This window comes from Rhipicephalus sanguineus, unplaced genomic scaffold (genome assembly GCF_013339695.2).
Source record: "Rhipicephalus sanguineus isolate Rsan-2018 unplaced genomic scaffold, BIME_Rsan_1.4 Seq79, whole genome shotgun sequence".
NCBI lineage: Eukaryota > Metazoa > Arthropoda > Arachnida > Ixodida > Ixodidae > Rhipicephalus > Rhipicephalus sanguineus.
In genome coordinates this window covers 4,043-25,118 of record NW_023615995.1, presented here as the reverse complement: position 1 = coordinate 25,118, position 21,076 = coordinate 4,043, and positions in this window count along the sequence as shown.

Here is a 21,076-nt window from a genome sequence, read left to right as displayed (position 1 = left end):
CAAGAAAACTACTGCTTACAAGATAAGATTGACAACTTCTGATAAAGGCCAGAGATGTGCATGCACTCTTATTTAATATTGGCATGAAAGAAGGAGGAATGGCGACAACTGAGAATCAGTAAAACGCATTCCATCAAAATGTACAGGAAATATCACTATTCTCAATGATCGAAGTGTTATACGAAGACCGCTTTGGTAATTCTTACTTCACAAAAGTAATATATATATATATATATATATATATATATTTTAAAGAGATGAATCAATGTGGTTTTCCTGTGCTAATGCTGCACTAGGCTACCAGCATAGCTCGCAAAATATTTCTGGCTATCTTGAAAGTACCGCCGTGTACTTAGGTTTACGTCATGGTAACGAAACATTAAGTGGTCAAACATAATCCATAGCTCACACGCTACGCCTTGCTTCATAATGATATCGTGGTTTTGGCGCGTAAAGCCCGGGCAGTTGTATTTACCACTGTAATACAGCCGTTATTTATATTATTTACATACAATTACGTCACGGCGTAATAGATGATGTAGCCGGTGTGAATATTCATTAGGATCGCGAAGGAATGCTTTACATAGGACATATAAGCGGCGATATTCACAATGCAATTTCTTTTAGAAGCGTTATACTGCTACTTTCCAGGCCCCTAGGCTTTAAATAATGAAATGGTCAGCACTGAAAGGGCGTTGATTTTTTACGAGGGCTACTACCCTAGATTTTCCTTTGGGAATTGCGCGGAATATATTTTTCCTTCGGCTTTTTTTTTTTTGCTGCTGTGTTTGAAACCTGCAAAAATAGTATTGACCATTGTTAGCACTTGAATGAGGCGAGGACAGAAATGACGACGTTAATACCTCTGCCGGACCGCGGTGCTACTCGGAATCTAATCATTTGAGGCATTTGCCCCGCTTGACAAGCAATAGGAAATAAACGAAAGCACGTGGGCTTCGAGCAATGTGCGTCTTCTTTCATGCATTGCTTGTTGTTTTACATGTTTTCTTGGAACAGTGAAAATTAATTAAATGCCGCGTTTGTCTGTCGCTGCTCAAGGCGAATGAACAATCGCGACAAAGGTTCAATAAAAACTGGCCGAACAGTCTCGTGGAAATTCACTTTTCCTGAAGCGTAGCCCCTTGACTAAGGTAAAAATTTTGGTCGCTGAAATTTCAGAGTGTATTACAGACCTCTGGAAAATTATGGTCTAAAATTAAGCCACAAAAATTCTTATTTTCATCTAATGAAAGCTGAAATAGCGTCCTACCAGGTACACTTCATAACGTGTATTCAAATAAAAGGCTTTCTGGTTGACACATTTGTCTGTGGACCTCCATTATAAACGGGAAATTTTAGTTTAGGAAGATTACCTTTGGGAAGCGCGAGATTAAGACGTATAGGTCCTCCACCTTCAGAGAGTGTCCCATCTGGCATCATAGGCAAAAGGAGAATAAATGCGGCCATAACGGCAAAAATACGAATGCTTGAAACACTCGCCGTGTATAATCAACCTTAAAGGCTGCGTGCTCCGGCTAACAGCGAGACCGCGTTATATGCACATCTGAAGACATTACACAAGAATGAAATCACACAAAGTACTTCACGCTTTGGTGTCGTATCGTCAATCTCGCTGTTTACGCCAGTATTTATGCGCAAAAATGACGAGTATATTTTCTTGTTTATATCAACGTGAAAAACAAGCAGATACTGTTCCACATTGTTGAGCTCCGGCAGCTGCGAAACATAAATGTATTAGTCGGCGCATTTATGAAACTGCACAAAGATAGCACATATACATTTAGTATGTAACTTCACAAAAGAGGCCGCAGAGGTTGTGCGCCTGTGCGTTCCTTACAGATCAACAATGTTCAACTCTGGACCACAATGATAAATACATTATTTTTTCCCTACACATCTTCCTGGCCAGCCGGCTGCGCAATATTTCGCGCTCACAGTAGCGCCCTAAGTGCAAAACTGCGTAGTGCAGCGCGTGCTGCTAGTCGGCACTACTATCAATTAATGCTTAAGGTTTAGCCCATAGAATTTGTTTCCGCGCAAATACATTCATTGCAGGATTTTCTACCCGACTGTGTGATTTCGCGTTTACAGTGTCGACAAACAGAATCTGAAGCTTAACGGAAGCCTATCCTCTTTTTTTGTCCCAGGATGTTTTTGGGTACTGATCCGTTGTTCGATCGAAAAATCAGTGTTATCGTTTTTACACCACATCGGCGCACTGTGATTTGTCCATCAGATTCGTACCACATCCTCTTCTGAACGATGCTGCTACGGAATTACAACATTTTAAATGCGAAGCATTTCTTAGCGAACCTTTGGCACTTTGAGCGTGTCTATCTATCTATCTATCTATCTATCTATCTATCTATCTATCTATCTATCTATCTATCTATCTATCTATCTATCTATCTATCTATCTATCTATCTATCTAGCCGCCTACGTCTGGGTGCTCTCATGACCGCCTCCTGAAATTTATGTAGACCAAAATGGCATGGGAGGGTAAGAAGATTTGACGAATATGACTGTCGGGTCATGACATGAATAACGTGAAAATCCTGTCGCGTACATCGTCAAACCCTTGCCTACAGCAGTGTGGCACATACCCGTTTACCACGGGCCGCGGTCTACGGGTATGCGCCACAGGCGATTGACAGTTTATATCTACCCAGGAAGGGCGAGAACAGACATTGGTAACTGAAATGCGAGAGCGTTAAGAAAAACCTACATCGGCAGCGCTGACCCGACGAATTGAAAGAATGAAAATTAGAATCCTAGCAGGAATCGAACCCAAGCATTCTGCGTGGAATTCTACCACAGAGCCACGCCAGGTCTGTAAAGTGGTTTGGAAAACAGCCTATGCAGGCGTAATATAGGTGCAACGTTAACTGTGGTTGTGGTGCTTGCTATTTAATTTTACAAGAAAGCAATAAGCAGTACATGATATTCCTACGATGTGTACTCATACGATACATGCGTCATATCAGATTAACGTCTGGGGTTTAAGTGTTGCCTGCAAGATACATTTTCTACCCGACTGTGTGAAAAATACATTCGCGTTTACAGTGTCCGCCAGAACGACGCACTGTCCTCTCCATTTCTTACGAGGCTGGGCGAATGCTGACCGAATGGTGCCTTGATTGAAGCGGCTTTGTAGACTAGGCTACGTAGGCCACATACACCCCTGCGAATATTACAAGCGCCATCCACTGATGTTTCTCTACGTAGAACTATCGAGGCCTACCAGGCTCGACGGCCTATTCACCAACGCGAAGGGTGACTTCAGGTTCCCACATGTGCCCACTCTATCGACAGACAATTTGTTGACGACATGTAATGACGAATTCCAACAGCTGTACTGATGTTCTGACGAGGGATCAGGTAAGTTGGACACCTCGTTACTGCGATCACGAACGAATCCGATAAGTCATGACCAGCTGCTGGTGCGCACTGAGCACGATGATGATGACCTTGTTCACTGTGAAGTGCATTTGTCCATCAGATTCGTACCAAATCCTCTGTCTGAACGATGCTGCTAACAGGAATTACAACATTTTGAATCTCGATTTTTGAATTCATTATCCTCCGTACCCTTGCTAGCAAGCGTCCTTGTTCCGTGGGCACTGTGGTCGGAGCGGTCACGCCGGGATTTTTGGATGTGCAAGGACGGGAGCTGTGTGCAGTGCAGCACTTTTCATTCCGTCACGTACGTCGACTAAGTGGCAATTGTCGAAATGTCAACTGCACCTTCGCGAGAGGTTATATATTCCAATCAAATTACCTCGACAACAGACTTGAAGAACGAATTCCTTCAGTTCCACGCTCGTCACTGCATTTCCTTTCGTTCTTTTATTTATTTCTTTCTCAACTCTTCAGAGCGTACTATGAGACACGTCATTAGAGCAATAATTTTGCATGAATGTTTCCAAATCACGTGTGCTTTCACGGGAATGTGGAGAAATGAGTACTTTTAGTGCGAGTAAAGTATTGCGTGAACGAGAGTTTTCAGTTGGAAAATATTCTGGCAGGGAAGCCTACGTACAATTTTTTGACAAATAGCCCATTGTATTTTAGATACTACATGGGACAAATATTCAGAAGTAGTCATCAAATCAACTAGTTTAATTCAGAGCAACTACACTGACAATACAACTTGTGTACCTTTGTTGTAATGAAAACAAAGCACATTTTTTAAGAACTACGCACTATGAGGGCTTTGCAACTTTGCAAATTGCGTGTGCTAGATGGTGACATATTGCAGTAAGGAAAACGCACCTATCATGGGTGAAAGGTGAAATGTTTATTGTCCATTCCGCAGTTTAGGAGTGCACCATTGTAGCAAGCATTATTTCGCACTGCCTAAGTGGCCAAGCAACCGTTTCACCAAGGGCCTTTACTTAGGCACCCGCAGCATTCATAACTCTCGTGACTAGACCTGCAAAAAACATAATTTGATGAGCTGTGACTGTTTTTCATTTTACGAGGCGTTGTGAAGAAATGAAAGAGTATTTGAATATACAGGATGTGTTGCATTACCGCTACTTCTCGTCTTATGAGCTGGCATTGTGATAGCCTAAGTTATGTTAACTACACAATGCTTACAGTTTGACGAGGTAAATTTAGAAATTATCTTGATAGCTCCATTTGATATACACCATTTTACGGATTGGTTTCGGTGCTGCAATACTGGGCTCTTAATCTTGCCCTTTTGTATCTTGAACAAGTAAGCGACAGTGGGCGTATACTGGTAAAAACGATTGGGTTGCCGCATTCGACAATAAAGTTGTTTCTATTCCAATGGCGCATTCGACACTTCCTGACCTTATCAATTCACGTCATGAGATAAATGACGTGAATGTGATCACGTGATCCGACAGAGGGTCTTAAGAAAAATCGTCTATAGGGTTAAAATGCTCTTGCCAGGTATATCAAGCCATACATACACTGGTTTTTGCGAAACTACTGTTCTCAAGATAAGACTGACACTAAAAATGGCGAGAAAGGCTCATGCACTATTATGCAGCATTTGAGAAATGAAAGAGGAAAGTTGAAAATTGTGGCCAGTAAAATTCATTCCATTAAAAAGTACAGGAAAATCACCTAGTAAATAATGAGTGTCAAACAAGGATTGATATGGTTTTCTTCCTAGACACTGTTTGAGTAAAATCTGGGCGAACACTCTCAATCACAATTCTGGTTCATGAAAATGCATGTTATTTTCCAGGCTTGTGGAGAATTCTGGTCTGAAATAAAACCACGAAAATTCTGATTTCATTGAATATAGCTGCAGCATGTCTTTAACAAGAAATAATGCTTTTGACAAAAGATGGAGCGGAACTAGTAGAAAACTATTTCAGCGATACCAATTACAAATAAAATACCAACTACATCTGCTTTCTTCGCAGATCACGGCGCCTGGCTAAATTTTAGAAAATTTGTTGTCATATATCATAAATTTTCTTGTGGGGATTATTTTACTGACGAGCTCATTAAGAATAGATGAAGGAACATTGAAAATTGCCTAAAAGACTGCTGTGCAGTGGCCCGTTTAGATATACACTTCTAATTATTCGAAGCTGCTGATGTACATCTAAACCTCTCTTTGCATTTTCGATTGGCTATGATGTACACGTTCGATATGTGCAAGCCAATATTTTAAAGAACAAGAAGTGAATCGTACCAGATACAGTAGTTACTGTGTCTCCAAAAGAAGGTTTTTTTGGTGAGACATCGGTCTGCGGACCTCCATTATTAACAGGAGGCTTTTTAGGAAGTTTTAGTTTAGGAGAACCGAAATGGAGACGTATAGTCTCTGGATCGTCGCAAAGTATCCCATCTAGTAATATAGACAAAACGAAAGTAAGTGCTGCCATAACCACAACAATGCGAATGCTTGAAACCTTTGCCATGTATAACGCAACACAAGGGCTGTGTGTTCGGGCTAACAGCTAGACCGTCTTATATACACATGTAAACGGATTCCGCAAAAATGCGATCACAGAAAGAACGCCAGATTTCCTCGTCGCATTGTCAATCTAGCTTCTCAAGCCATACTCTATTCGCTGAAACGACATGTCATAATGTCTTCGTTTTTTGATTACGTAAACGCACGGAACGAGATGAGACTGTGGTACATTGTTAAGCTCCGCCATCGCTACATATAAGTGCATTAATGAGCGCAGTTATGAAACTGCACAAAATTAGCGTATTCACATGTAACTATGTAACTTCACAAGAAGGGCCGAAGAGGCTGTGCGTCTCTTGAAAGGGAAGTCTGCGTGTAAGGGACGTCTGCTTTGCTTAAAAATAACTTTTCAACACCGGACGCCAATAATCACATTATTTTTTCGTCACACGCTATGCGTCACACGTATGCCACGTACGCAATATTTTGTGCTCGTGGAAACGATTCCGTGAGAAACTGTACTATGCAGCATTTGTTACGTGGCGGCACAAAGCTCAGCCAATCCTGATGGTTTAGCTCGTATTTTCATTTCTGCAGAAAATACATTCTTTGCATGATGAGTTCCCAGCTAATCTTGATGTTTTTGCAACTGCAGTGTCGAAAAACTCTTTCACAAGTATAACAGAAACATGTCCCTTTAATCATACGATGTTTTGTATTAATCCGTTGGTTGATTAAAAATCAGTCTTATCATTTTTATTGCGATAGCAATTATATCGACAGTCTCGGGTGGCTTTGTTTTGCCGTCGCTGCCGTCATGGTCCGTATATGTATAAGTATGCATATATATATATATTATATATATATATATATATATATATATATATATATATATATATATATATATATATATATATATATATATATATATATATATATATATATACAGTGAAACCTCGGTGATAGGAATCGCACAGGAAACCAAAAATATTCGTATCATCCGGAATTCGTATCACCAGAAAGCATGGGAAATTAGCATGCGACAACGGAAAGCTGGGTGTACATTTTCATTTATTGCTTTTCAGGGCCGCACCAACGTGAGGAAGAACCCTGAATGGTTGTCAGTTAAGTTTTTAGATGTGGGCAATCGTGCCAGCACTCGTAAATATACGGCCTGTACGTGCGTATTTAATTAATGAACCAGGTGCCTTGTGACCCGCGACAGCAGTAGCCCCTTACAAATTTTAGTATGCTTTTTGCATAACAACGGAGTTCTGCAGCAAAAGTAACGAAAGAAGCACATTGACGCGATGGATCAAGGCCACAAAATTACAAAACCATGGTCCTGTGTTATGATTTGGTTATCGCGTAGGTGTTGGGGATGTTTTTGGGATATTTACGGCCGTGCCCGAACAATGTTGACGTTCTGAGGCCTGACTCCTTTGCCAAGACCGTCCTCGCCTTCTTTCGGTCCTCGTCCATAGGATGTATGATGCGCAGGGCAGGCACGTGTAAACACATTACAACGACAGCAGCCCACGTCGACGCGTTAAAAAAGCAAGGCGCTAATGTCCACTGTAATCTAAACGCGAAGGCACACGGAGGCACATGAGAGCCTCAAAGATTCGCGCACACAACCTCGGAGGCCGTGACGCGTCTCTGAAGGTTTGTTCTGACCGTAAGAAAAGTGTTTTTTTACACCGTGATTCTCACGATTTGGCAGGGCGGCGCGCATTTCCACGCTTGCGTTCCCGCGCTCGCGCGTGCTTGGCGCGTCTTCCGCGACAGCGCGGACAGTACCTCTTCGTACCTGGGTGGTAGCGTACGTTCGTATCAAACGTCGCGGGTGAAAATGGGTTCGCAACAACCGTACTCCATTACATTGGAGGCCAATGGGCCTTGGCCGGGACCAACGAAAAATTCGTATCACCCCGAAATTCGAATGAACTGGGATCGTATCACCGAGGTTTCTCTGTATATGTGTGTTTGTGTAAATATAAAAGTCCCAAAGAAAAATAATTCAGATAAATGCTTCCGAAGCGCGATATCGAACCAGCGAATTCTCGCTCCGCAGCGCGTGGCGCTAAACACTACGCCACAAAGCGCAGATCCTTCAGGTAGCTAACGGCGAGCGTTATGTACAGACCCTTTACCGCTGGCAGGACTCAGAGATGGCAGGCGTTTATAAGCGTTTCTTCATTACCAGCGAGATGGCGTGAGGAGTGCAACGGGCGCATTTAAAAGTCGTTGGCCAGCTTGCTCGCTTCTTCTAATATTTGCGCAGGGAGAACCTTGCCCTTCCGCTGTCTGTCGGGCGGTAGTTGTTTCCGGGGCGCAGGTTTTTCTGCAGCGTAGCAGCGCGTCCATCATGGGCCGCTTTTCTTGCTATCGCATTCATTGCTTCGCCCTTGCGGCGAAACTGTGACTTTTTATTTTTATTCTACATCGGTACACCATCTTCTGGATATGAAATTCGTAGCAAATCCTGGACGATGCTGCCAAGCAAGTACAATATGTTTAGTGCTCTATCCTCCGGACCCTTGCTCGCAAGAGCCTTTGTTCTTTGTCTTCACAGCGGATGAGACGGTCAGGCCGGGTGTTTGGATGCGGAAAGGCGGGAGGTGTATGCCTTGCAGGCCTCAGGAATGAACAATGTCATTCCACCGCACGCACCGGCTAAACGGGAATTTGCAAAAAGGGTACTATCAATTCGCGAGCGAATATTTTTCCAACGAAATCACCTCGACTACGGAAAAGAAGGAACTTTCTTTCTGTCCAACACTGGTCACGTTCTTTCCTCCGTGTTCTTTTTTTTCCTTCCTCTCTCGACACTTAAGAGCGTACATTGCAATAGTAATTTTTGTACAGTGGGTGATGACGTGTACGTTCGTTGCAGTGCGGAGGAATGAATACTCATCTTATTGAACTCGCGCTACATGGAGACAAAGAAGAGCAATAGAAGGACCAGTGCAGTCTCACAACTGGGCTCATTTGTATTTCCCAACTACGCGAAATTGCAGTAATGCTTCGGATTGAATGCGCTTCGTGTGAGTAAACAATTCTGTGAATGGAAATTCTCGGTTGGAAAACACTCGCGCAGAGAAGCCTACGTATAGATTCTTATGTATGCAGTCCACTGTGTTCGAGGTACTACATAGAACGACTATTCACAAGCTGTCACCAACTCAGCTAGTTTCGTCCACGCGACCTACACTGATAATATAACATGCGTGCCGTTGAAAAAAACACACCATGTTGAAATTGTGCATTTTATTACATTAAGCATATGTAGGACATCTTTTCCTGGGGTAATACCTATTATTACCACTTTTTACTTACTAATAGTACCTAGTGAAATGTCGTTGGACAAACTTTACAAAGGAGGCGTTAAGCAATGTTTCCTAAATTGTCACGCTAAATATATATGTGACGAACCACACGAGTACGGTGTGGCGCTGGAGTGGTGAGAGAGGAAGACGTAGTGTTTAATATATAGGGTGTTCAAAGTTAAGCTTTATGGTTTTGTTAAAATTAAGCACTGGGTAGAACGTGAAAACCACATTTGCAGATAAGTTATGAATCCAGGGGGACACAAAGTGAGGCGATAATTATTGCTGTCAGCCGCCCAATTAACTAAGATTGAATAATTAACTTTTTAATGAGTGCAGCAAGCGGGCATTTTTGTATTGAAAAGTTGGACACAGGCGCGTTTCTACACATTTCCACTTGGACGAATTGTTCTAGCATGTCTGTGCCCCGAGGTATCCTGCTGCAAAGTTTAATTGGGGTTTGCATGATTACGCATGCAAGACAGTAAGCACTGGCGCAAAGCTTCTCCCCCATGTGCCGCGTCAGTTGTGTGCGGCGTTTAATCTGGCAACGGGTCGAAGGCAAAGGCAGCGATGATAAAGGTTACCCTTTTGCAACCGGCTGGCGATAGCAAGCAACGACTGCTCGTCACGTGAGGGAGGAGCTTTGCGCCAGTGCTCACTGTCTTGCATGTGTAATCATGCAACTCGCAATTGAAATTTCAAGCGCGATATCTCAGGGCACATACATGCTAGAACAATTCTTTTAAGTGGAATTGTGTAGAAACGCGCCTGCCTCCAACTTTTCAATACAAACATGCCCGCTTGCTGCACTCATTAAATAGTTAATTATTAAATCTTAGTTAATTGGGTGGCTGACAGTGATAATTATAATCTCACTTTGTGTCCCCCTGCATACATAACTTATCTGCAAAGGTGGTTTTCCCGTTCTTCCCCGTGCTTAATTTTAACAAAACCATAAAGCTTAACTATGAACACCCGGTAGATGGATCTTCGTACAGCCATCATGTCTACTGTGTTACTGCATATACTGTGTTGACTGCATATAGAACACAGTACTGTTTCAATAACTTGTAAGCAGGAGCCTTCAGTTGAGTCGGAAAATCTTTCCCCAGTCTGTTCAAACGCTGCTGCAAAAAGTCCCACTTATATGAGCTGTATCAACGCATGTGATTTCTGTATGTGTAATATACCTAACACAGCTACACGGTACACTCTTGTTACGAGGCTAATTATACCTTTAAAAATTGCACCCGGCGTATACTAGGTGTTTACATATTGCAGTAAGGATTAATGCATCCAACATCGGTGAAACGACAAATTTTTATTGCCCATTCTTCACTTGAGGAGTGCCTCGTCGTGCCAAGCATTTTTTTCGCAATGCTTAGCTGGCCAAGCCACCGTGTCATCAAGGTAGCTTACTTAGGCACCCACAGCCTCCATAATTTCCATCACTAGGTCTGCAAAAGACAGGATGTTATCATCTGTGACTCTTTTTGATAAAAGGGTTCGCGAACAAATAGAAGAGTATTCTAAAATACTGACTGTCTTGTACTGCCTGTACTCCTCATGAAATGAGCTGGCATAGGGATTGCCGGAGCCATGTTAACTACCTTTCGCCTACACTTTTCCGATCTTGATGTAGATAACATATTGTGAGTGCATTTTGATATAGCTGGTTTCTTGCATTTTCGATTGGGTACAACGTACATGCTCGATATGGTAAAGTAAGCTTTAAAAGAAAAAGAATTAATTGCGTTATACCAGATACAGTAGATATTGCGTCTCCAACGGAAGGCTTTCTGGGTGACACAATTTTCTGCGGGCCTCCATTGTAAACGGGAAGTTTTAATTTAGGAAGTTTTAACTTTGGCACGGTGAAAGGAAGGCGTAGAGGTTCTGCATCTTCGCAAAATATACTGTCTGGTATCATAGACAAGACGAAAGTAAGGGCTGCCATAGTGGCAACAATACGAATGCTTGAATCATTCGCCATGTATAATGCACCTCAAAGACTGCGTGTTCCTGCGAACAGCTAGACAGTCTTATATACACGTCTAACCATATTCCACAAGAATATTACCTCAGAAACAACGTCAGGCTTTGTCATCGTGTTGTCAGTCTAGTTTTTACCCGACTATATGTGCGCTGAAAATGACGAGTGATAATATCCTCTTTTCTTGATTACATCAACGTGAAAAAAAGAGCCTGTGCAACGCTGTTCAGCTCCACTGCCGCAGAGTATATATTTATTAATGAGGGCAGTTATGAAACTGCACAAAAATAGCGTAGCCACATGTAGCTATGTAGCTATGTAGTATGTAGGTTTTGCGACGCGTGCGTTCCTTACAGTTTATCAGTTTTCAACTCTTAACGGCCATGACGATTACAATATTTTTGCGTGACGCATTCTGCTTGCCCAGCCACCTACGCGATATTTCGCGCTAGCAGTAGCTCACTGCGTGAACAACTTCACAGCACAGCCTGTGTTGCATGTCCGCACTACGTTGAGACAATGGATATGCTTGAGTTAGCGTAATTTATTTCCCTAAAAATGCATTTTTTGCATCATAATTTTCTACCCGACCCTCTTGCTTGGCTACTGCAGGGTCAAAAACCTTTCTAAAGTCTAACCGGAGCATATCACGTTTTGTATACATCCCCCTATGTTTTTAAATGTAAAGCTGTTGTTCGATCAAAAGTCAGTATTAGGCTTTTAAGAAAACATCGGTGCGCTCTGTTATTTGTCCATCAGGATCGCAGCTCACCCCGTTTGGACGGGTAGCGTATTTTTAATGCACCGTCGTCCGGGTCATATTTCACAATAGTCCTTGTTCTTTTGTCTCTTATTCTGTTGTTTTGTTTAACGCTGGTCACTACATTTAATTTTTGCCGTTCCTTGCTTTCTTGTTTGACCCCTCAGGGCCTACAATTTGACGCGACATTGAGTGAGCGAAGATTCACAGGGTCTTATTCATTCGCCTGAGACGGCTCGAAAGCGAAAGCCATTTTCTACTTCTTTTTTTTTTCAATCGAGGTATTGGTCTTCCCCTGGTCCCTTCCGAAAGCTTTCTGCACCTAAAGGGGTTTCGCGTTGCCTCCAGGATCGGAGGCATCGCAAGGTTTCTGCACCTCACATGAATTTGCACTGCGTTTATGATCGCCTCACCTGTAACCAAGTGACTATGTGGTGACGTCTCATGTGACGTCACAATTTTGGCAATCGGTGACGTCGTTACGAGATGAAGATTTCTTGCAACACTTACGTTGGCGCTGACACCACCGGCGCAGACGGTCAATTTTCGCGTTTCATGCGGCATCAAAGGCCCTAATAACTGTATTTGTAATGTAGTGATTGGGAGGCCCAGGATTCCCAATCGGTGGTAGCTGTTGTCACTTGTGGACCTCCACTGGACCTGTTGCTTCCAATCTGCCTCTATGGCTTGCTGGATGGCAAAAGTTACTCTTTTAGTTCTTAGCTTAGTGGAGTGGCCGACCACCGTGGCTGCATTCCCTGTAGTAGTTCTTGAAAATCATTTATAATGTACGAGGACGTTAGCTGGAATATGGAGAGAATTTCTTTGAATGCGAGTGAGTTATTCTGTGAAGGAGAGCTTTCGGGTATAAAAGATTCTTGTAGAAAAGCCTACTTGGTTTTTAGAGTGCCGCTCTTAGGCGCCGTTCCTACATTGAGCGGCGTCACCATCACCGTCGGTGGGGTAGCCGATAGGCATGAAAAACTAAAATGAGAAAAAAAATACCAAATACCGAATAGGATATGATCCCGGGCCTTGTGCGTGGCAGTCGAGTATTCTACCACAGAAACATGCTGATGCTTGAAACTCATGTGCAAAAAGACCCTATACAGGCGTCATGTCGGGCAAGGAAACGCGTTAACCTATGTAATATAGTGTGGCAGAAGAGTGAAATACCAACCAGTCATCACGCAACGCTACTTTAGAACGAGTGTGGTGTTGAATACTTCCCACCCACTGCAAAGTGCTCAGCCATAATTTTTCGTCGTCATCAGCCACATGCAGCATCAACAAAGTGCGCATAATACCCTAAAAATGTGCAGCGGGTACCTGGCTTATCCGCACGAAGACGGATAATGCCATATTGGGTGCTGTCTTACTTTACAAAAATTATGATACGTGGCGTAATGGGTACGTTGCATGTGTACTTGTATTAGTTGTCCCAAGAGAGTTTAGAACTTACACTAGAAAGGCCGCTCTTCCAGCTTTCGATGGGGCTACGCTGCGCTTTCCGCGCAGGCTTGGCGTTTTAGAGCGCAGCTCTTGGGCGCCCGTTCCTGCGTTGAACGGTGTCGTCGTTGGAGTCGGAGTAACCGATAGAGCGCAGGAAGCAGTAGTACAATGGGACAAGATATGGCTTAGAAATAGTTGTATATTTGACGGGAGTAATGAACAGTTCGTCACGACATTAACGCATTTCCTAGCTGCTTGATTGCAGGATTGGCATCTGTGCCCAGATAAAGTATTTGTCAATGTATGCACGCAGGCGTTTCACTGAATCTGCAGCCCGAACATAAAAACAACCACATACAAAATTAATGCATTATCTTCGCACGAGGCTGTTTTAATTAGAGCAGCAGAGCAGTTGTTTTAGATAGGTAAGTTGCGAAAAATAAATCTCACTGGATGCGCTTAAACATTTGGGGTATATTATGATTAAAGTAGCGAAAAAACGCGAACGAAGAAGGAGACACAACGAGGGCTAACTCACAACTGAATGTTTATTTGAAGAGACGTAAAATAAACATAACTAGAAGAGAACTCAAAAGAACTGCGCAGTCGCCTTGCGCAGTTCGTCTTGCGTCGCACATTCGGAATTTCTTCGAATCTTATATTTTACTGTAATCGTACGTACGGAATATTAGTTTTAAAAAATGTGTGGGAGAGTCTAGCTCAACAATGCCAGACATAAGATTTTACAGCCACTAAGTGCAATATCCTGAAAAAAACTGTGCATTCTCTGAAGAAGATAGCACATGAGAAGCCACAATACAAGGTAGCGTGCGTACATTCCGTAACATAACTACTTTAGTTATCAGTGTCTTCCCCCTCTATAACAATGTTTATCATAAATCTGACTAGGGTGATTCCACGAGAGATCAAACATGCCTGTGCGGTCGCATTTTTTGTTTTGCCTGGATTTTTTATATGTTATGGGGCACATTCAAAGTGCACGGAACTGAAAATTTTATTTCCAAGAAACGCTCCCAGCGCGCCAAAAAAATATTTGAAGGTGGCGGCGCGGGCCTCCTGTTTTTGCTCACTGCAATGTTTTCGCATTTCACGGCCAAATTTAGCGCGAACTATAAATGATGTGTCGAGAATTTTTTTTGCTGGTTTTAATACGCATTACTGTGAATTACATCCATGCTTTTTTTTTATGCCGTCCTCAAAAAGACGAAAATGTGAAAAAATGGCAAACACGGCCGAAATCAAAAAAGTGTGCTAAGTTTGAGGCGCCTTGGCGCCTTTGCTATTACAAACAGAAACTTGAAAACGATGTCAAATATAGAAAACTTCCTTCGCAACATTTATACCGAAGATCATTTTCCTACGATCAGCGCAAAAAAACAAAAAAATAGTTAAAGAAGCGAGTTTTTTCAAAAAAGCACATTTACAAAAAAGAAAATAAAAAAACTCCGGTCTTAATTTTGACGACAATTTTTTATCGAAGAGCGCTTATGTCAATGCACACACGGTTTTAATATCATATGTCCTCATTTGCTTTGTTTACGAGATATAACTGGCCAAAATGACCCTTGCTGTGTGTGCTCACTTCATTGCGACCGATGGTTGTTATCAGGTTGCATTGTGCGTAAATCTCAGTTTTAATTATTCTGCTGCAGCAAAACCTTGCTCTGGTGGCTTTTCGTCAAGAAAAATGTGTTCTCAGATTTTATTTGTGTCTAGCGTGTGCAAAAGCGGGCTGCTGCCGCCCTCTAAATGGCTAACTTGTAAACAGTTGGCAGCCGACAACCTCGCCTACAATCATGGATGGATGGATGGATGCTATGAGCGTCCCCTTTATAACGGGGCGGTGAAAAATGTGCCACCAGGCTCGAAAAAAAAAAAAAACCTTTACTCTTTTTTTTTCCTTTTTAGCGTTGGCCTAGTGTCTTTACTTCAATTAAAACTGTTTTACTCCAGAAGAAAAAAAAAAAAACGTTAAGTTTTCAGCTCCGTTCTGTGCCCTTTACGGCAAAATGTCCTTATTTTTTTCCCATTACTTATTTTTGTCCTTTCTCTCTAGTTTTCTGCCACCAATACTCTAACCGTCTCTTACTTATTTCAATCGCGGGTGTGTTCAGCTTTCCATTGTCTCTAAAACCCAAGGCGTCATGTAGGCTCGTGCCCAAACGTACACCTGGGCGGATATCTCCACATTCAATCAGAACATGCTCCGCCGTTTCCTGATCTTCCCCGCAGCACCGTGCATTGTTCTTCTTCTTTACTGAATCTCGCTTTATAACTACCCGTATATCATCAGAGGAAAGATGGGCGCGCCTGTTCAAGATATCAATCACTTCTTCTTCGTGAAGAAATGCCTGGTCTACCTCATCGCGGTTAGCTGTAGACAGGTTTTCCTTGAGGAGCGTAAAGCAATGCAAGCAGACTTCGCAGGTGTCGCGAAGATCCTCAGCCTATGACAGTAGCTTCTGGAGGTAGACAACAACAAAAAGAGCAAAAAAAAAAATTGCGCAACGAAAATGTTTTCCTCAGCAATATTCTTTCTGTGAACGCGTAAATAATCGGACGTAGCCATGGGCCGCGCGCATCGCGTGTAGTGAACAGCTAGACCTAGATCAAGTCGAAACGTTCATACTGAACGGCGCCGCACAAATTATCTCACATCTGCGCAGCCAGGGGCGTAGCCAAGGGGGGGGGGGGTTGGGGGGTTCAAACCCCCCCCCCCCCGAAAATTTTCAATTTTGCTTGCGTATATATACACGCACACATACAAACGCACGCACGAGCATACAAAAAGTATGGTTGAACCCCCCCCCCCCCCGAAAAAAATTTCTGGCTACGCCCCTGTGCGCAGCTGTCATGAATGCGTATCCAGAACTGCTCACGGTTTAACATTTTATGACTAAGGGTGTCTAACCGCTTTGGGCTGTAATAATCAATTTGTAGGCCACACTCATTGTCAAAACTAAGGGTAATGTCCGTCTGCATGGCGCCACCAATGACCTCTGCTGTCCTCGACGTGGGAAAGCACTTTAGTAAAATGGCAACAAAACATCATCAATTGGGCAGCTTCGGCCACTCATGGCTTAATCATGCCGCACCGCACGTTTTCTGGCTGTTGAAACGCTGAGGTAAAGGTCGAGATGATACAGGAAGACGTTATCTGCGACGCCGAAAACATGTGATAGCGGGAAGTGAAATAAACGGCTCGGAAATGATTGAGCTAACTTTTTACAAATGTTGTTTAGGCACAGGGTGCATCGAATGGGGAAGATGGTTAGAGCGTAGAATGCACGTAATGGAAGGGAAGCAAGCAGGCAGTGAGAAAACAACTGCATAACAGCGAGCCTGCTGATTGTGGCATTTAGTTACAGATTAAGTTGGCCTTCGCTGCAGACAGATGCTTTATTCTGTGTGCAAGGAGAGTTTTGACAAAGTGCCCTAAACCATGTGCTCGCGGTGTCTCGCGTGCTTCTGATTAGCGAATACTGGCGGGGTAAGTTGAGGTTGTAAGCAGCAAACTGAGTACGCGTTAGCCCTTAAGAGAGCGGCAGAAGCCCACCCCCGCACACGCTAGACACAATTAAAGTTTGAGAATACATTTTTCTTGACGACAAGGCACCAGATCAAAGTTTTACTGCAGGAAAATAATTTAAACGAGATTTACGTGCAATGCAAGCTGATGACAACTATCAATCGCACTGAAGTGAGCACTGTACACAGCAAGGGTCATTCTGGCCCGTTAAATCTCGTGAACAAAGCAAATTAGGACATGCATATTAACACGGTGTTTTCACTGACATAAGCGCTCTTCGATAAAAAAATGTCAAAATTGAGGCCTCAGTTTTTTTGGTTTTTTTTTTTGAAGATGTACTTTTTGAAAAAAACTCGCTTCTTTAACTATTTTCTTCTTATTTTGCGCTGCCTGTAGGAAAACGATGTTCCGCATAAAGGTTGCAAAGGCTCCTTGAAATACTTGACACTATTTTGAAGTTTCTGTGTGAAATATGAAAGGCGCCAAGGCACATCAAACTTAGCAAACTTTGTTGATTTGAACCGGGTTTGTCATTTTTTTTCACATTTTCTTTCCTTTTTAGGACGGCATAAAAAAGCATGGATGTAATTCACAGTAATGCGTATTAAAACCAACAAAAGATTTTCGACATATCATTTATATTTCGCGTTAAATTCGGCCGTGAAATCCGAAAACATTGCAGTGAACAAAAACAGAAGGTCCGCGCCGCCACCTTCAAATATTTTTTTGGCACGCTGGGAGCGTTTCTTGGAAATAAAATTATCGGTTCCGTGCACTTTGAATGTGCCCACATATCATATAAAAAACCCAGGCAAAACAAAAATATCGACCGGACAGGCATGTTCGATCTCTCGTGGAATCACCCTTTAGAGGGCGGCAGCAGCCGACTTTTGCACACGCTAGACACAAATAAAATCTGAGAACACATTTTTCTTGACGAAAAGCCACCAGAGCAAGGTTTTGCTGCAGCAGAATAAATAAAATTGAGATTTACGCACAATGCAAGCTGATAACAACCATCGGTCGCAATGAAGTGAGCACACACAGCAAGGGTCATTTTGGCCAGTTATATCTCGTAAACAAAGCAAATGAGGACATATGATATTAAAACCATGTGTTCATTGACATAAGCGCTCTTCGATAAAAAATTGTCGTCAAAATTGAGACCGGAGTTTTTTTTATTTTCTTTTTTGAAAATGTGCTTTTTTGAAAAAACTCGCTTCTTTAACTATTTTTTTCTTTTTTTTGCGCTGCTCGTAGGAAAATGATCTTCAGTGAAAATGTTGCGAAGGCTGTTTTCTATATTTGACATCGTTTTCAAGTTTCTGTTTAAAATAGCAAAGGCGCCAAGGCGCCTCAAACTTAACACACTTTTTTGATTTCGGCCATGTTTGCCATTTTTTCACATTTTCGTCTTTTTGAGGACGGCATAAAAAAAGCATGGATGTAATTCACAGTAATGCGTATTAAAACCAGCAAAAAAAATTTTCGACACATCATTTATAGTTCGCGCTAAATTTGGCCGTGAAATGCGAAAACATTGAGTGAGCAAAAACAAGAGGCCCGCGCCGCCACCTTCAAATATTTTTTCGGCGCGCTGGGAGCGTTTCTTGGAAATAAAATTTTCAGTTCCGTGCACTTTGAATGTGCCCACATAACATATAAAAAATCCAGGCAAAACAAAAAATGCGACCGGACAGGCATGTTCGATCTCTCGTGGAATCACCCTGCGGTACATTTCCCGTTACAGTGATTTTAGAAGGGCGCGCTTTAAAGGTCGTCGCCCCCCGCGTTGAGATGAGCGTGCGCCTCTACAGGGCGTGGTCGCTGGTACGCGCGCGCTTATCTCGTACATCTTGCGCTCTCACGCAAGTTTGCGCTGAAGTTACAGAGAGCACGAAGGTCACTTCGCTCACTGCAGCGGCCGCTTTTGCGAAAGGAGCGCGCTGCTCACAAACAAATAAGTTACAAATGTGTTAGTTCGCGCTCATCCTGTGTATGTTCATTCCGTGCGTCTTTTCTCCTTACGCAGCGCATTGCATGTTTCGAGCTGCTTGCCGTTCTTCGCGTGACATTTCAACTTGTTGCTATAGCATTCATTCCTTCGCCCTCGGGGCGAAACAATGCACCAGAAACGGTCAACTACGTCTGTGAAAACACGTTTTATTGCGATAGCAAATATATGGACAGTCTCGACTGGAAAATGTCCGTCCCCGTCGCCGTCATTCACCGTATAAGTATGTATATATATATATATATATATATATATATATATATATATATATATATATATATATATAGAAAGGCCGCAAAGAAAAATAATTAAGAAATTCTTTCCGACGCGCGGAATCGAACGGGCCACCTCTCGCTTTGCAGCCCGCCGCGTTAGACGTTAGGCCACGACAGCACCGTCTCTCAGCCTGCTAACGGCGAGCTATTTATATACACCATGTAATTCGGCATGCTTTCTTAGTGGCCACATAGATGGCGCGACGTGCGCGCGTGTTGCGCTCTTTAAAGATCGTCGCCCCGCCCCTGCGAACGCCGTTGCTGTTCGCTCTACAGGGCGTCGCTGCTTTCGTGCGCTTATCTCAAGGAAAGAAGGGGCGGCCGGTGGGGTGCTTCGCTTCGCTCGCTGGAGCGGCCGCCTTTGCGAAAGGAGCGCGCTGTTCAAACAGAAATAAGTAACAACTGTGACAATTAGTTCGCGCTCGTCTTGTGTGTACCTGTTCGTTTGTTTCGTGCGTCCTTTGGGCTCGAGCGATGCGCTGGCAATTTGGAGCTGCTTTCCGTTCTTCGCGTTACATTACAATTTATTGCTATCGCAATCATTGCTTGGCCGTTGCGGCGAAACTGTGACTTTTTACTTTCGTGGTATATCGATTCCTATGACAGAGAGATCAGCCATGTTTTTTTTTTCGTAGTCGCTCGGTAGATTTCATGCCAGACGCTCGCCTCGTCCGGGTTGTCCTCTCGCTGAAGACCGCTCGGCGATCGAAACCTCGTCGACCTCGTCTCGTCCACAATGTCCAGGCGTTGGAGACAGCTCGCCGATCGGGGCCCCGTCCGCGAACTTCTCTAACCTGTCCCCTATCTTTCCTATCTTCTCCCCCTGTCGACCTCCGATCACTTCCTTTTCTATTTCTTTCAGCTTTTCCGTTTTTGCATATTTCAGATCGCAGAGTGCGGGGTATTACAAGTAGCCATTGGCGGCCTCCGGTGTTGTAATTCCGTCGGTGCAGGAGGTCGTCGCCAATGGCGAAATGGTAAGCTTGACGACGCAAAGCGCAAATGGGTAGGTGATGCCAACAGATCAGTGAGCAAGTCTATCAGCGAGGCGATCCATTTATTAGATGCGAAGCAGCTTATGGCGGAGTTCAATCCGGTGGTGTCCGGCATGGAGGAAAGAAAAAAGAAAGGAGGTAGCATTACGTCACGCAGCCAGCCTTGGCAAGCCAACTCGCTTTGAAGCCAGCAGTGTCGGCCCAACCGTGACCTCTTGCGTCAAGATCACGCGAGAAATGAGGTTTGCCGAGATTTCGGGTATGGCACCCGGTAGATTTTAATCGAAGAGCGCTTGTTCGGCGCAGACCGGCCGGCTCACAGAGGACGTTCAAAAACGGAACCCCACCGGTAGTACTAAAACCTACCCACGCGCTCAGACGTTTTGATCTCGTGTTGGGCCGGCACGGTGGGCTTCAGTCGCGTGACGTCATGCTCCTTCCTCCATGGTGTCCGGCGTCATGACCATTACTGCGCATGCACAAACCCTCCCCACACACCTCCTCTCCACTCCCCCTCTCGCGCGCCTCATTCTTACCTGCGACGAGTCGGCAGCAGCGACGCCTCCGGTGTCTTGATGATGATGATGAAAAAACATTTATTATAAAAGAAAAAGAAAGACAGTTTGGGGGCCAAAGCATGACCCCGGTACAAGGTCGGCGTCCCTAGTCCGGGACACCGCATGACGAGGCCCCGTCTCGCGCCCGTCGCACCAGAGCCCGTTGCGACTCCAGTGAGGAGCAGTTGAGGAGGACAGTCTCCCATGCCTCTCGTGAAGGGGTA